This window comes from Limulus polyphemus, unplaced genomic scaffold, assembly GCF_000517525.1.
Source record: "Limulus polyphemus unplaced genomic scaffold, Limulus_polyphemus-2.1.2 Scaffold2620, whole genome shotgun sequence".
NCBI lineage: Eukaryota > Metazoa > Arthropoda > Merostomata > Xiphosura > Limulidae > Limulus > Limulus polyphemus.
This window is the reverse complement of record NW_013668230.1, coordinates 28,098-43,218: the sequence shown is the minus strand read 5'-3', so window position 1 is coordinate 43,218 and position 15,121 is coordinate 28,098. Positions and strand designations below refer to the sequence as shown.

The window sequence follows — 15,121 nt, the reverse complement described above, 5'->3', positions numbered from 1 at the left end:
TACCCATTTAAGCCGTCTCCAGCCATTATTAGTCTCAAAGTGGGTTCCTCGTCATCGAATATATATTATATGTATTCCATTATCATTTACCGTGATAAATAATCTTTATCTGAGGATTTTACGATCAAAGGTATGGAATACATAAGCAAATAATTTCCTATTTCATCACCACTAATCACAGATAACTCAATAATAAGAGAGAAATATGACAATGTATAACTTTGTTGTTTTATATCGCTTACTGACACATCGAAACTATTCCGAACTACGCCAGACTAGGCACTGTAAATCATAACCTCATGACTGGAGCAAACTACTGTATTTGATGATTGGAGCAAACTACTGCATCTGATTATTAGAGCAAACTACCGTATCTCAAGATTGGAGCAAACTACCGTATCTCAAGATTGGAGCAAACTACTGTATATTATGATTGGAATAAACTACTGTATCTGATTATTAGAGCAAACTACCGTATCTCAAGATTGGAGCAAACTACTGTATCTGATGATTGAAGTAAACTACTGTATCTCATGATCAGTGTAGATTACTGTATCTCATGACTGGTATAGACTATTGTATTTCATGATTGGTATAGACTATTGTATCTCATGATTGGTATAGACTATTGTATCTCATGATTGGTATAGACTATTGTATCTCATGATTGGAGTATACACCTGTATCTCATGATTGGTATAGACTATTGTATCTCATGACTGGTATAGACTATTGTATCTCATGATTGGAGTATACACCTGTATCTCATGATTGGAGTATACACCTGTATCTGATGATTGGAGTATACACCTGTATCTCATGATTGGAGTATACACCTGTATCTCATGATTGGTATAGACTATTGTATCTCATGACTGGTATAGACTATTGTATCTCATGATTGGAGTATACACCTGTATCTCATGATTGGAGTATACACCTGTATCTGATGATTGGAGTACACACCTGTATCTGATGATTGGAGTATACACCTGTATCTGATGATTGGAGTATACACCTGTATCTGATGATTGGAGTATACACCTGTATCTCATGATTGGAGTATACACCTGTATCTGATGATTGGAGTATACACCTGTATCTCATGATTGGAGTATACACCTATATCTCATGATTGGTATAGACTATTGTATCTCATGATTGGTATAGACTATTGTATCTCATGATTGGAGTACACTAAGTTTCTCAAGTATTTCATTTATTATACCATGGTTTCGCCGTACAGACAACAACAGCTTGCAAACTGTACCTGAAGATGTTTTTACAGGCAAAACCATGGTAGTAATAAATTAGTTATTTGTTTTCTTTTTCCTCAATTTTAACACAATATTTGTGCTAAGTTTGCATTATATCTACGTTACGCTGATATAATATCCATTTTAAGTAGGCATAATATTTGTGTTAATCTGACATAATAGCTTTGTTATTGTATTTAAATGATTCACCATTAGGCTTTGGTTTGGTTAAGTAACGTTGCACCATGGGCTATCTGTTTTCTGCCCGGCGTAGGTATCGAACCCTAATTTTTTGAGACGTAAACCTATAGCCTTACCGTTAAATCACTAGGAGGCGACCATTAGGCACAATGACAGCAAAAAGAAATGCAACAGGTTTCATTTATGAAGTGATGAAAATAAAATCTTTGAAATTTTAAGCATAAATAAACAAGTAAATACTTCTGAAATGTTAAGCGGTAGGATCAGATATCTGCCCACAAATTGGAGAGAAATATCCCTTGCAGAACGACTAAGAATAAGATAGATATAAGAAAGATATAAAACGTATAATCAATCCTGTACTGTTCAAATCAAAAAGAAATGACGACTCTTGTATCATGAAATTTGAACATTGGGTTTAATCGACACCAGAGCTCAGCTATCTGCATATACACATAATTGCCACTAGTGGGCGCTAAAATAAAAATATAAAAACATGAATGTATCGGTATAAAATGTGATTTATTTTGCTTGAAAATCGACGCCATTCGTTTTTGAAGTATGGAATAACGCATGTACATTTCTGCCACCCCCAGAATTATTAGTATATTCCTTGTGAAGATGAAGCGTTTAGTGACGTAACTTTGTTTTCAAAAGTGGGGAACAGTTTCTGTAGCTGGAGCACGCCACGTGAGGGTAAGTTATTGAGAAATAAAAGTATTAGTACTGCTACAATATGAGGGGGACATCTTTGGGTGTCAGACATAAAAATACAAATCATGCAAGATTTACATGTAGCTCATACATTATGCTAACATTACGGAACTTCCACTTGGAGATAACACTAACGATTTTTCCTGAATGTTTATGTAATTAGTTATCGTTAAAAAAAGCATAATTAGATTTATATGTTCTCCAATCAGTACTTTGATCGCAAGCTACTAGTCAAGTTGAATATGGAAAGATAAAAACACCAGATTATAAAGTAACCACTCCTAGTGGTTCAGCGACAAGTCTGAAGGCCTATAACGCTAAAAATTGGGTTTCGATGCACGTGGTGCGCACAGCACGGATAACTTATTGTTTAGCTGTGTACTTAACAAACAAACAAACAGTAAAGTGGCCAACGTTCAGTCGAACTAATGTGTTAAACGTTAAAATATCGTGTTTATGTTAGAGTTACTGAAAATCACAGAATGTTCACACGAGAAAAATGTTCAGGCTTTGCCATTTAGTTGCTTCTTTCTATATATATATTTACAGATAGATACGTAACGGGCTTAGATTTAGTGGGTGGCATGCAGTTATGAAGTCAGTATGTTGTTATGATTCATTCGAGTTTCTCCACACTATTTCTATAAAGCTTCCTGATGGTTTAAAAATAGGGTGGGCTAATATTCGGTCTTTGATATTTCCTGAGGAGGAAGAAATAAGGATTCTACTAATCAATGTAATTCAGTTCCGTGAAAAAAAAATAAGAAAAAAGTTTAGTCTCAGTTGAACCAAACAACTGGTGAAAATAAAAAACAGATTACTATTGATTTCATATCATATGATTAAACGATGATTTTGGACAGATATATTTTACTTTCTACAGCTCAGTAGATCATCTGAAGAAAACTTACATTAAGAGGTGATTTAAACATTAATTATTTCGAGTGTTAGAAACGCGTTTAATACAGTCACTACGACCCTTTCATCAGTCACAAATCTTTATGTCAACCAAATTATCTTAAAGAAAAAACCACAATCTGCTACCACTGTCTTGTGTTGTTTGATTGTTTTCAGCTCAAAGCCACACAATGGACAATCTGAGCTCTTATCACCATGGGGAATCGAACCCTGGATTTTAGCATTGGAAATCCGTAACCTTACTGCTAACTCTCCAAGGTGTTGATGTGGGGGAGGGGATGACTATGATGAAGATCGTTAAATATAGGGAATGTGATAACAGTTCGATAAATTCACGTACTTCGAAGAATGTGGATCTCTATACTGTCATTCGGTTGAATAAAGAACAGATAAACATATTTACATAAATACACAGTTCATTTGGATCTAGAAAAAAGAAACACACATACAAATCGAATGTAGAAGAAATCCCCTGTAGTGTGACATCTAATAATAAATTTAATAAAAAATAGAAAATCAAGAAAGTTATCGAACTTATCAACTCTGTTCGATCACACGAAAACTTACACTTTTTTTAGGTGTTTTATTGCTACATCTAGTTAATTGGCATTTATTATGATCTTCATATACTTTACCATTTTACTTCTTTTTTTCTTCAATTACAAAATCAACAAAACAGTTTGGACAACGTTATAAGTCGTTCAACTTATTGTTCTATGTTGTTTGTTTCTTTCTTTCAAGTATACAGAATAGTAATGGTTTCAAGAACCGTATTTCTAAACTCGGTTTTACTTAACTTTTTTTTTCTAACATTTGGGTGTGTTTCTACTTTTATCCCTCTCCCCTTTCTGCTCTGCCTGTTTCTTTCCTGGGGCTCAGGCAGATTCACCAACTAGCGTGCTTGCTTTAGACTTCAGGAAGCGAGGACGATAACGCTGCGTACAACACGCACATACACGTACAAAACATTTTTTAAAGGCTTTATATTTTCCCCCTTCAATTATCTTTCACCGACAAAGAAATAACAGTGTGCGTTCTTTATGTGCTGTAGAATTGAATGTTTCAACTGATTTCATAAACATATATTCCATTGTGTATAATCAAAGACAATGAAATATTTTACTGTACGATACTGTTTTTAGTCTCAAAAATCGTTTGATTTCAGTGTCATATCTATACACTTGCACTAACCTCGACTGCTTGACGTACTTCTCCATGTTATGAGTGACGTCACAAAGGTCTAATAATGATCTTTGTTGCTCAGAAACCTAAAATCACAGCTCTCAAATCCATAATTTGTGTCATCATCCATCAGTCACGTGCAGGGACGCTTCTATTCAACATCTTGCCCTTGTATTCTGCAGCGTATATGGGAGTAGGCCAGTAGGTCCGAGTGAATGACGTCGACGCGGACCGTGTTTAAAGCCCTTTCATCAATGAAAGCTTGCTTTCCTCCTTTACACTGTACACATAAACAGAAAGACAGTTCGCACCATTCCAAAGAAGAAGAAAAAAAGACAGTCCTGATACACTACTGATATATAAAAAAAGAAGAAGGCATAACATATTGCGGGAAACTAAATTCATTCATGTAGCGTTTTAGTAAATCTCCTTTACACATTATATTTTAAGTCAAATAAAATATTCGGTAATTTAACTACGTGTTGAGAAGTATCTAATTTGATTCATGTAAACAGTTATCTGCCTGTTGCATATTCATGTGCACGTATGGAAACATGTGTGTTAGGTATTCATCCGCTTTTTTCATTGTTTATCACCTTGAAGTTTATCCATAAATATTTATAAGACAGCGAGAAAGTACTTTATAGAGGATGGTCCAAAAGTTATTGCTCCAAATTCTTTTTAATTTCTAACAACTTCAGATTAGTGTGTACGTGCGTATGTATTTGTTTGTTTTGAATTTCGCGCAAAGCTACACGAGGGCTATCTGCGCTAGCCGTCCCTAATTTAGCAGTGCAAGACTAGAAGGAAGGTAGCTTAGTCATCACCACCTACCGCCAACTCTTAGGCTACTCTTTTACCAACGAATAGTGGAATTAATCGCCACATTATAACGCCCCCACGGCTGAAAAGACGAGCATGTTTGGTGGGACGGGGATTCGAACCCGCGACCTGCAGATTGCGAGTCGAGCGTTCTAACCATCTGGCCATGCTTATGTGAATAGTGAATAAGCACTACACACAGGCTCACAAAGAAGAGATTTAACGGTGAGGTAAATAACTTTTGGAAACCATGAAATTTCAGCATCCACGTGCTTGTCGAAACTGTAGGTGCGATTTTATTCTTCTAATTACATACGTTTCTTCCTTTCAGAATTTCCCACAAAACTACACAAGGGCTATCTGCATATAGACATCCCCAATTCTGAGCTTATAGATAGATAGCACCCACCGCCATCTCTTCAGCTACTCTTATCTTACCGAACAATAAGAATTTACAGTCACTATTATGGCGCATCAATGGCCTCAAGTAATGGAACGAGTTTTGGGTGGGAAACAGACCGCGAACCGTGAACTCTTGGATTCACAGTCTGGACACGCTAAATACTGGGCCACGCATAAACCCTATATGTATTTACGATCAAGACTAGCCCTTTAAACTTTAACAAGTTCATTAGATTTAATTCTACGTCAACACTGCAAACACTGTGTATCATATCGGAAATGAACTTAAAAAGTTTAAATGGGTAACGGCTTAGATAATGCACGCTATCAAATTATTTCATTAACCAGGCTGTTTCCCTCTTAAGAGAGGTCCTTCTACATAGATATTTATGTATATTATCTGCTTCGCTAGAGCCTAAGAAAAATCCGGAAATGACGCCTCTTTCATTGGTCTCGGCCCATTATTGGGACTAAGGGTATGTTGGTAAATAGGGTTAACTTAGCTTTTAATAGAAAGACTCGTTATTTACAGTTCCCTAACAGATACCCATACAAAGTAATTTGTTTACAGGATGAATCATATAATCCTCACATTTTAGTAAGTTGCGGACTGTAGTTTTAACACGAGAAATATTTGTAAACGTTTCATCATAGACTTTATTTTGCCGGAAGGTAACCAGTACAGAATCGCGTAAAAGTATTCTCCAAATAGTTTGTTTGTTATGAATTTCGCGCAAAGCTACACGAGGGCTATCTGCGCTAGCCGTCCCTAATTTAGCAGTGTAAGACTAGAGGGAAGGCAGCTAGTCATCACCACCCACCGCCAACTCTTAGGCTACTATTTTACCAACGAATAGTGGGATTGACCGTCACATTATAATACCCCCACGGCTGAAAGGGCGAGCATGTTTGGTGTGACGGGGATTCAAACCCGCGACCCGCAGATTGCAAGTCGAGCGCCCTAACCACCTGGCCATGCCGGGCCTTCTCGAAACAGACACCGTTGGTGGTAACAATGGTAAACTTCAGTTAGCAGCTTTTCAGTGAAGTATTGTTCATAAAAAAACAAGCAAGTGTAACAAGAGACTGTAAAATCACATGCGAATGCATTTTCATGTTATAATGAGAGTTCACAGCTGTTTGGACACATCTTGTATGCACTGCCCACCCTGGGAAGACGGTACTCCATTTCTGTTTTCAGATTTTTAATCAATTGCTGATTCACTGTTCTGGCGATCATTTAAATTTGGCTTATTGTTTTTACACAGTGCTGTTTGCTTAAAACAAAGCGTGGTAAACCCTAAGACAGTTTATTTTAGTATAGCCAGGCTCTTTTGAACAAGATTAACGTAATGACGATATGTGCACAGCAAAACCATTAGGAATTGCAAATCATTGTCTATGAACTGAATGTGGACTTCTGGATTACAAGTAGGGTGATTATATATGTGGCAAAACGACAGGGAACAGACTTCATAAATCCAGCTCGCTAACTAGTCAATAAAACTGTACGAGAGTGTATCAACTAACATGACTCTTTCAAACACTTTGATCCTGAAAAGACCATAATTCTAACTTTGAATTTGATGGTATTCATGCACTACAGTTTGTAACTAACAATACAATGTCTGAGAAACTGATTCATCAAAAGTACCTAATTAATAACTACGTTCTAATTCCAAATTCGCGATTTGCTTGGTTAAAGAAAAACTAACCGTATAATCTTTGGCCTTTAATTTCATCGGAGTCGCTTATCAAAGCATTTCCTGAAATGGCTAGTACAACATTTATTACGATAAGCATCAAATTAATTGCTTCGGTGAAAATCTTCGTTACTAATAGTAAAAAGTATTTTATAATATTGCAATTACAGTTTACTACAAACTCAAACCCAATTATATAATATACAAAATATATTTTTTGTTTCAACAGTTATCGAGAGGTTCAGACATTGAAGAAACTTTTATTCTTTTCACAACTGTTATATCACCAGTAAATTAAAAAAAATATACAATCACTGTAGTAAGTCGAACAACTATTTTCAAATGACTTTTTGTATAAAATTAATAAACTTTATTATATTAAATAAGAAAAAAAAACTAAATAATATATTCACGTGGCTTCTAACTCAATAGGGGGGTATCCGGGGTGCGAGTTAGGGATGGGGGTTGAACAACCACCCCCCGATATTCTGAAATGTCTAACAGGTTCATTATCTTCTGATTTTTTTTTACTTTCAAGTAAATCACTTGAATTCTTTATGTAAAAGACTAGGTTTACTTTTCTTACACAGATCTCCCAACTCCACTGTGTAGTGTTGGGTACGCCCCTACTTTCTAGCAATTAATATAGCCATATTTTTTAAAGATTAACAGAAGTTACTAGGCACGTTTGAAAAATGTCAAAAATAAGTGTTCCATCCAGCGAGCTGTGATATTTCTTTTATCTTTCTTGTATTGTTGGTCTCTACGAACTTACCTCGCTCGAAACCGGATTTCGATACCCGTGGTGGGCAAAGTACATATAGCCCACTGTGTAGCTTTGGGCTTAACTACAAACAACGAAAGTATTGTTGGTTAAATCTCTTGAATTCATAAACATATTTTGACAAAATAATAATAATAAATTCAACAATGAAAGACGTAATACCTTAACGGACGCCTCATTTAGGCCGAAACTGGTCGTGATGTTTTTTGTTTTGTTTTTTACTTTTATAAAAAGTTGTTTGAAAATGTCTTCATCAAAGAGCATTGTGTTGTTGTTTAACTGATGTTGAACAACTATACATATGGCGCCGACTGTGTAACTTAAGCTAAACTGTACGGGCAATTTATATGTTGCATACTTAGTTAATAAATGTCACTACTATTTATAAATTGACAAGTTGGCTGATAAGTTGGCCCGTTTAAGTCAAATCCATCCCATGTCTAGACGGCACATAGGGACCGGTGCTGAACTCCAGTTTCAATGGCACACGAGGATGAGAATGGTGGCACATAACCCCTGGACGGGATGCCAGCCCATCGCAGGTTCACCCCCAGGTACCCGCTGGCATCCATTATACACCTGGGTAGATTGAAACAGTTCAGGTCAACTGTTTTGCTCAAGGACACAACAACATGGAACGAGCAAACCTCGAACTCGCAACTTTCTAACTATGAGTCTAAAGCACTATACTAATGGACTTTGTTGTTCCCATTAAAATTTATAATATCCAAAAGCGTCTTGTAGACTTATAAACTAGCAGGTAATTTTTATAAACAGTAGGTCATTTTATAAACTAGCAGGTAATTTTATAAACAGTAGGTCATTTTATCAACTAGCAGGTAATTTTATAAACAGTAGGTCATTTTATCAACTAGCAGGTAATTTTATAAACAGTAGGTCATCTTATCAACTACAGGAATTTTATAAACAGTAGGTCATTTTATATACCAGCAGGTAATTTTCTTAATAATTTTTGTGGTAAGAGTGCACGAAGACTATCAAAAAACTTATGTTATTTTAATTTGGGGGGTTGGGGACGATGACAAGGTCCGATAAACCCACTTCCCAATGGCTTCTTTACAGAATACATAAACTAGACAAGACGACATTGCCGTAACTTTTTGATTTAAGCCCCCCCCCCCCCCCGAAGAGAAATTTACGTGAGTTATATACATATAAAATATACACCTTGCGAGTGTACACACGGTAAACAAAGGCTGCAAATACAGACATGACTTATTAGGGCAACAAAAACAGAGATCTTAATTAACAAAATTTAGGTTGTACTGTTAATATGTGAGCACAAGCAAACTGTAAATAACTGACGAAGGTTTGATTGGCGCATAAATAAAGTATCAATATCCTAACAAGACTATAGTAGTGTATTATTACTCTAAAGTAAAACACGATTACTAAAGTGAAATAATTAACCACCTAGTAGCATTTAAATGCACTAAATCTTTATGACGTCGTAAAGCTATACTATACCATCTGACAGTTCCTTAATTAGATAAAAGGATTCAACTTTCAGGCTCCACCGTTTCTAGTCACAATGAACAGGTGAAAATAAGTGCGACATCTAGCGATCAAATTGACCATTTTCTAAGTTCTCTATCTTTCGCTTGATTTTTCCATATTCATAGATAGGTATGCTCGTAAAACATTTGAAATCCAGAAGATTGGTGATGCAGATACTGAATGACGTCAAAGACATTTTTGGTTTGGGTTTAAATCAAATAATATAGAGGTATCCTGCTCAAGAACAGGATTTATTAAATTAGACATTGTACGACGGCCCTCCAGCCACAGCGAAGTGAAACTAATAAAATTAGACCAGCATTTGTTTTTTCTGCAAAGCCAATTCTTTAAGAGACTCTTTCAAGAACTAAACGTAATTATTCAACTATAAAAATATTTGTCGGAAAAAATATTTCAAAGAAAAAATAAAAGACAACTGTCAGATACACAACAGTGACCCCAGAAATTAAATGTGTGAAACTATAGCTTTTTATTTCTAATACCACACACACAAACACAAATTAAGCATCAAGATAATCTATTTTGTGAAATATATTTATCATTTCAACTTACCAAAAAGTCAGCAGATGGCGCTGGTGCTAGCCTAATCCTGATTTTCGTGATAATTATTATTTAAAAAACAAATCCATCTCGAGATACTTATCCATAAATTCTGAGATGTGATTTACAAATAAACGTCATATGAAATATTGAATATTTGGATAATCTTTTAACCAGCCAAAAATCATGTCTCCAACCTGTCATCTAAGATTTAGTAATTTTTCTGCATTTTCGTTCGGACTAGAACTCATAAAATCTAAACATCATAAAACTGTATCTTTTGTGTACGTAAACTTAATTGTTGTAGCATTAAAATTGGAAGTCTGATAATTAAATTCTTCTATCAAATGACATTTACGTGAATAAGAACATTAAAAAATTAAGCTTTTTTCTTTTTGTTAGATTAACTATAATAAACGTTATGATCCTTAACATACTGTTTTGTGTGGATTACATTTATTTGAGGATTATAGTAATATATATTTAATTTACTTATATTCCCGAATTTTTTTATAAAACATGTTGAGCTTCTCAATAATTCTTAAAGTAATTTCTTGTAATTTCTGAAGTTCCTAAACTATATAGTTTCAGAAAAATAAAGGTAATTTATTTAATTAAAAAAGGTATAATAAACAACATGCCACAAAAATTCAAAATTCACTAATTGCTCGAAAATAAACGAAGTTATTTCAACATTTATTTAAAGTTTCTTTTCGGGCGGTTTTAAACATCGTGCTGTGTGATGGAAGATATTTCCCTGTTTCTGTATAATAAATATGGTATTTTTTTTTGGAGTTGTAGCTTCACAATAGTCTATACGAATCTCATTGTGTGGCAAGAACATGTGCTATTCAACGCTTCTCCAGCTGCTCTTATACATCCTTCTCATAAACAGGAAGCCAACCAACTGAATTATTAGCCTCGTTTTTGTCACACTCTGGCTCACTAGCGTGCTCAGTCATCCATTCAGCAACAACTCAAGATAATGTGTTGTTGTTTTTGAGATAGAGATAAATACCCTTATATACTACGAACAATGTAGAATCAACATCAATTTTTCTATCTTATGAATGTTACCTGAAAGACGGTCAGTGACGCATGCTTTACAGTTGAGTACTGATTGTACACAAGTTTAATGCGACTTATAGGATTACTTCCTTGAAACCTAAGCTAAGGTCTCATTGTTGTATTCTTTCAGCTCAAATCTAAGTTAACACCCTAGCAGCTCTGTATGCATCGCATAACAAAGTTAACGAAATAAGGCAAGGGTAAATAAAGGAACTGAACAAGTTCCCAGATACAAACGTACTGAAATAAGCTAAGGGTAAGCGAAGGAACTGAACAAGTACACACGATATAAAAGTACTGAAATAAGGCAAGGGTAAGTGGAGAAACTGAACAAGTACACACGATATAAACGTACTGAAATAAGGTAAGGGTATGTGGAGAAACTGAACAAGTCACACGATATAAAAGTACTGAAATAAGGCAAGGGTAAGTTTCAGTACTTTTATATCGTGTGTACTTGTTCAGTTTCTCCATAAGGCAAAGGTAAATGGAGAAACTGAACAAGTCACAATAAGATATAAACATCATTATAAACACAATTACATCATTATGAACATTTGTTCCAAGCATCAAAACACTATAATTAAATTCAATATAACTGCAACGCTAATGTAATGTTATTCCATAGAAATAAAACATTTTCAAATTATTCCTTTTTCTCATTCACAGTTGTTGTTGTTATTGTTTTGTAGCTTGTAAGGTTTTTGGTATATTGTTGGAATATTTATCGTGTTATAAACATATTAATAATAACACGGTAAGACTTACTTTCTGCAATATTTAATGTTAACATGTCCAGCTTGTTAACGTTGCGACGTTCAAATAAATATTAAACCACATTATGTTTAGATGATTTTATATTACTCCAAAATCTCTAAACATTCAACAGATGGCGCTAATAGAAAGAAAAGTTGTCAGATTGTTAGTTTGTTCGTAGTTAAGCATAAAGCTATACAATAAACTATCTGTACTGTGCCCACAACTGATACCGAAACCAGGTATTTAGCATCGTAAGTCTTCAGTCTTATCGCTGAGTCATTGGGAGAGGGGGAGGGGACATCGTAAGAGATACAACAATGTTAACTATCTAACATTTTACGATCACTCAAAAATGTTCAATGAAAGATTATCTGTACATGTCTTAGGTTCTATCTCTTCATTAAAAGAGGATTTTAGGCCTGGCATGGCCTTGTGATTAAAGTACTCGACTCATAACTTGTGGGTCGCGGGTTCGAATCTCCGTCCCACCAAAACATGCTCGCCCTTTCAGCCGTGGATGCTATATAATATGACGGTCAATCCCACTATTCGTTGGTAAAATAGTAGCCCAAGAGTTGGCGGTGGACGGTGATGATTCGCTGGCTTCTCTCTAGTCTATCACTACTAAATTAGGGACGGTTAGCACAGATGGCCCTCGAATAACTTTACGCGAAATACGAAACAAACTAAAAAAAAGGATTGTTTTTGTGTTTTTAAAATTTCGCGCAAAGCTACTTAAGATTTATCTAGTTAGAAAGGTATTTATTAGATGAGTTAGAAAGGGCTTTATTAGATGAGTTAAAAGGGCTTTGTTAGATGAATTAGAAAGGTATTTATTAGATGAGTTAGAAAGGGCTTTATTAGATGAGTTAAAAGGGCTTTGTTAGATGAATTAGAAAGGTATTTATTAGAGGAGTTAGAAAGGGCTTTATTAGAGGAGTTAGAAAGGTATTTATTAGATGAGTTAGAAAGAGTTTTATTAGATGAGTTAGAAGGGCTTTATTAGAGGAGTTAGAAAGGGCTTTGTTAGATGAATTAGAAAGGACTTTAACAAAGGAGTTATAAGGGGCTTTGTTAGATGAGTTAGAGAGGGTTTTGTTTGATGAGTTAGAAAGGGTTTTGTTAGAGGAGCTAGAAAGGGTTTTGTTAGATGAGTTAGAAAGGACTTTCTTAGAAGAGTTAGAAAGTATTTTGTTAGATGGAATAGAAGGGGTTTTGTTAGATGAGTTAGAAAGGGTTTTATTTGATGAGTTAGAAGGCTTTATCAAAGGAGTTATAAGGGGCTTTGTTAGATGAGTTAGAGAGGGTGTTGTTTGATGAGTTAGAAAGGGGTGTTGTTTGATGAGTTAGAAAGGGTATTGTTTGATGAGTTAGAAAGGGCTTTGTTAGAGGAGCTAGAAAGGGTTTTCTTAGAAGAGTTAGAAAGGATTTTGTTAGATGATCTAGAAGGGGCTTTGTTAGATGAAGCTAGAAAGGGTTTTGTTAGATGAGTTAGAAAGGGTTTTATTAGATGAGTTAGAAAGGTCTTTGTTAGATTAATTAAAAAGAACTTTGTTAGAGGAGTTAGAAATGGTATTCTTGGAGGAGTTAGAAAGGACTTCAGTTGTGTAACCTATAAAATTTAGTCAAGTAACTCCTAGAATGATATTCTACCTTTCCAGTGCCCCCCCCCCTCACCTCCAAGTAGGACAGCGGTATGTCTGCGGACTTACGACGCTAGAAACCGGCTTTCAATACTCGTGGTGAGCAGAGCACAGATAGCCCATTGTGTAGCTTTTTGCTTAACTTCAAACAAACAAACCTTTTGCGTATTTTGAAATGCGAATTGTTATTCAAATATGGTACTTAATGGCTAAGAACAAGCCCATTTTTTAATACTTTCCATTACGTAAGTGAGGATGCATTTATCGCACAATGTAAATATTCGAGAACTGCAAAAAATTCAAACTATTCTAAAATAACGTTTATTATTAAACTTTCAGATTGATTTCACAAATGTTAGTTTAAGAATGAAACTGCCATCAAAAGGTAGCCTGGCTCCCAAACTGTGTAGCTTGAATAAAATTAAAAAACAGAAATCCCGGTGTAGAAACATACGATATTCTTTACCCTTACAATTATATAAGTGTAACGATAACTTACAATAATTTCCTCTTGTAAAAAAATTGGCCAACACTACGTTTGCGCTCTGGGCGTCGAGTCTCTTAGAGTAAGAGTTTCTTTATTCCAAGTGTTTTCCAACCATCAAGAAACATTACTCCACCTTTGAGTACTAGTCAATGTATTAATATTAATGAATAAAAAAAGTGAGAGAGCCAATTAAATATCAAATAACGACTGTAAAACAGATGCGTGAGGGGATTACATAGTATAGATTTGAGTCTCTAACGCCTTCCTAATTATCGTGTTTATCTACTCTAGGCCTAAAATGCTATTACAAATAACACATTTCTTGATCTGCACGGACTAGATAATGTTTTCAGTTTTTCAAGGACAGCCTCTCAAGAATGTTAAGTTTTAATTGGAGACAAATTTCTACGATCCACAGATTTCCTGATTGGCAGGTTTTGTAATTGTTTAGAAAATAATAATAATAATGTGATGCTAGGGGCTATAAATTGAGGTTTTAAATAATTTTATAATAATTTTTATCATCAGTACAAGTACATTTGTGAACTAACAGTGTTTGGTCACGAATATAATTTTTTTATATGTGTGTGTGTGTGTTTTTTTATATAATGGACTATTGGAAATGTGCTCACCCCCCAGGGATCGAAATCCTTATTTTTAGCGTTATAAGCTCTCATGTTTGACCTTAGCTACTGTGGGGGGTGGGTGTGAAGGGAGGTGCAGGAATGTAAGTTGAAAACACTTGATGCATCTCCCCTGTAGAGTTTAAATCTATATAGATATATGTTATAATATTGTTTAAAAGATAAGCTGAAATTTGATTTTGAAGCACGTTTCGAAAAACAAAACCAAACAGGATCTATTTATCGCCGTCTCCAGAGAATTGTGAGTTACAACACGTGATATGTTGTGAAATTTATATTCTGGCAAGAAGAGGGCGACAAAATTTGAACTTAAAACTGCTCTCTGACCTCGGCACAAAGTATACATTTACGGTCATAAGTTAAATCGATAACCTTCACTAGAGGTGGGGGAGCAAGATTATGGCCTTGAAATTTTGTGTTACGTGTAATTGTTCGTCCCAAGGACAGATCTAATTCTCC

The 15,121-nt window shown here is 35.1% G+C and overlaps 1 protein-coding gene across 2 annotated transcripts in view; it reads right to left on the bottom strand.

Annotated features, from left to right (window-relative positions):
* LOC106467456 (solute carrier organic anion transporter family member 3A1-like) overlaps positions 1 to 15,121 on the bottom strand; it is a 159,373-nt gene that overhangs the window by 119,925 nt on the left and 24,327 nt on the right. The window contains exon 1 of one of the 2 annotated variants that reach the window (XM_022395651.1): positions 4,281 to 4,470. The exons of the other annotated variant lie outside the window; for it this stretch is intronic. The gene's annotated coding sequence lies outside the window, so the exon portion shown is untranslated. Of the gene's footprint in view, positions 1 to 4,280; positions 4,471 to 15,121 lie in introns of those variants that run through there. 2 annotated transcript variants of the gene reach the window in all.